We start from the raw sequence: 3,376 nt of genomic DNA, 5'->3' as shown, positions 1-3,376 counted from the left end.
AAATATTCTTCTCCTTGAAAAATCCTCTTAGTTTTCTAGTGCAAATTAAGAGGGGATTTACCTAGCTAGTGGTGGGCCTAATTTTTGAAGAAAGGAGGAGGCTTGTAGATCTTCTTGCCATTCAAGAGCTTTGTTGTTAACAACAAAGTTGGAGCCATCATCAACCTCAAGAGGTTGATAGGTATAATCTCTCAAACACCCTATGTATGTCTTGTATGGTGTTTAAATGTATTTGTTGCACAAGGAACATGGTGGCCGAAAATTTTAGCATGTAAAATAAAATTTTTGACTTCCGTTGCGCTTTCGGTCACCGTAACCGATCCCCTTTCTGATTTTAGGTAGAAAAGTTTACCAGTCAGTAGTGTAGTGTCTGGGTTCGCCTCCTGAGCATGCATGGCGAATACCCTACCCTGAGTTGGCTGCTTCCACTGTGGGCATTCTTTCAACATGTGGTTAGTAGCTCTACATTTAAAACATTTACCTGACCCATACAAGCATTGCCCTGGATGCTGACGGTTGCACTTAGGGCACACTGGAAAATTAACGGGCTTCTGAGGCGCCCCCTGCTGCTGAATGGGACCCTTGCCCCTCGGCGGTCCCTGATAAGGCTTTTTCCGTGGTGGCCCCTGATACGATTTCTTAAATTGAGGCCTCTGATATTGCTGCTGCTGCTGCGGTGGAGCCTGATAGGGCCTCTTTCCCTGCCTGTCTGCCTCAATGTCTCGCTGGTCTTGCTCTGCCGCCAGCGCTCTAGATACGGCGACTGCATAAGTAGTAGGGCCAGCTACCCCCACGTCACGGCGCAAGATCGGCCGCATTCCATCCATGAAATGCCTCTGCTTTGCTTGGGCATCATTCGCAATGAGCGGTACGAAGTAACACCCCCTCTCAAACTTTCTGACAAAATCTGCCACACTACTGTCTCCCTGTCTCAGCGTCATAAATTCCCTGGTCAGACGAGAGCGTACCTCTTCAGTGAAGTACTTGGCGAAGAACACTTCCTTGAATCCCGTCCAAGTCAAAGTCTGCAAATTCACTGCCACTGACGCACTCTCCCACCATAGCCTGGCGTCCCCTGACAGAAGAAACGTAGCACACCTGAACCCTATCACCATCGGTCAGCTCCATAAAATCGAAGATTACCTCTATGGACTTGATCCATCCCTCGGCTATCATCGGGTCAGTAGTACCCGAAAACTCCTTCGGACTCATCCTCCTGAACCTTTCATACACTGCTTCTGGTCTAGGCCTCTCCTCAGGGCCTACAGTAGTCTGGTTCCTCGCAAACTGTGCGAAAAATTGCGTCATACCCGCAAGCATCTGTGCCTGCATATCTGGTGGTGGAGGAGTGGCCCTCCCTCCATCATAAGTCTCTCTGTCCTCATCCCTTGCTCCACGGGAAATCAAACGTCTAGGAGGCATACTGTTTTAAAATTTACCCAACATGCAAGAACATAATATAAATTACATAAGATGCACATAACTTAAATTTTAAATATACCCATGCAGAAATCATGATTAAATACTTATTACATAACATAATTTCAAAACTTTAAAACTCACTGGCTGGAGATGGGACTTCGTGAGCTTCTTGTGACTGGCAGTCGGCATAACCCTTTACAAGAACACGGCTCTGATACCAACTGTAACGTACCGTAATTTTTTTATTTATTTATTTTTTACTACTTCAAAATTTGCGGAAAATTTTAAGATTTTCTTAAACATAAAATCTATAAGGTCGTCACTCATCATTCATCATATTAATATTTGAAATCAACATCACCAAATAAATTTTTCAACAACATACTTGTTTCAATTGTCTCACATCCAACATAAAAGCAGAGTATTTTAAACTTTTCATAAAAACATAAACTTAGTGGTCCTCGGGTTTAGCCTTCCGCTCAGTCCAAGCCTGCCCCTTGGTCGCCACCTCCTGTCTCTTCCACAACATACTCACCTGTATCGATCAAGTCTAGTGAGTCTAAAGACTCAACACGTATAAACTGGAGATAGCAAGTACTACATAATAAAACAACATAAAATTTCAAAATATAAAATACATACTTGAAAGTTGAACATACATCATAAACAAAAACTTACATACATACATAATTAGACGTGCCATCAACTTAAACTTTTCATAAACATACTTGCATACTTGAACATACTTGAACATACATAACTTCAATATTTTTTTTTTTTGTAGAGGATGTTTCAAAGCAAGTGACCCATAACATAATAAATGCCTGATCAGACAAACCACAGTACTGGGCTGACAGAAACGTATCCACTGCCGCATACATAAGATCCCCGTTCATAATTTAATGGGCTGGTTGGTCCCCGTTCATAATTTAACGCTTTCCAACCTCGATCTAACCCGTTCATAATTTAACGGGTGGATTGGTCCCCGTTCATAATTTAACGCTTTCCAATCCTAAACATAATTTGGTCACAAGACATTTAGCATACCTCAAAAACCTAAAATATTTTCTTTGCACGTCATACATACTTACTGGGTGTCGAGGGATTCGTTGGACTTTGACTGGGGCCGTTGCTGCAACATACTACATGAAATTTCATAATTACCTTGCATAACTTAGACGTAAATATCATGCTTACTCTCAAGCTCAATAATTTCTTAGGATATTCTATAATTTCCAATAACACGACTTTGATAAATCCTTGCACTAAACCATAACATCAAACCTAAAAATCATAAATAAATTTTCCTAAAATACGTGAGTACACGGACCCCGACCCCGGGTCCGTGTACAGGTCCGTCTAGGTACTGCCAAGTAATACTCAAAAGGAATAGGAGGCACGGACCCCGTTCCTAGGTCCGTAAAGGGTCCGTGTTGGCTAGCAAAAATGGCTACTCGAAGGAAACAAAGGCACGGACCCCGTGGAGAGGTCCATGTCCGGGTCCGTGTACCTGAGGTGGCATGAAACTTACGAAAATTCTGAATGTGATATGCTTAACTCCCTCGACTCGACTGCACAGACCAAGAATCAACACCACGAGCTCATCTTAGGCTGCTAATTCAATGACCCAAGCCTAAACAATTGTCCCAAAACAACCAAAATCACAATCAACCCAACAAACCCGTGAACGAGACTTTTTGACAACAAACGGTTCTATACGACATTCAATCTCCCAAGCGCCTAACGACTAGAAACGAAGCTTCATTATACATCCCAACATCATAAATAATATAGCTATACGCAGCAACGATCACCCGTCGATCCCCAACGAGGCCTGCAACTTAAAACTTCAAGAACACAATTTTCGTAAAAGTTGCAGTTTGAGCAGTCCCACGAAAAACCCCATAACTCACTCAGTTTTAATCCAAAAATCTCGAATTCTATATCAAATCGA

General features: G+C 42.4%; 1 pseudogene; it reads right to left on the bottom strand.

Annotated features, from left to right (window-relative positions):
- LOC140968383 (uncharacterized) overlaps window positions 1–1,422 on the bottom strand; it is a 6,705-nt pseudogene extending 5,283 nt beyond the window's left edge.
- Between the last annotated feature and the right edge of the window lie 1,954 nt (window positions 1,423–3,376).

The sequence above is a fragment of the Primulina huaijiensis genome, unplaced genomic scaffold (assembly GCF_012295235.1).
Source record: "Primulina huaijiensis isolate GDHJ02 unplaced genomic scaffold, ASM1229523v2 scaffold35907, whole genome shotgun sequence".
Classification (NCBI taxonomy): Eukaryota; Viridiplantae; Streptophyta; class Magnoliopsida; order Lamiales; family Gesneriaceae; genus Primulina; species Primulina huaijiensis.
This window is presented reverse-complemented; position numbering and strand designations above follow the sequence as displayed.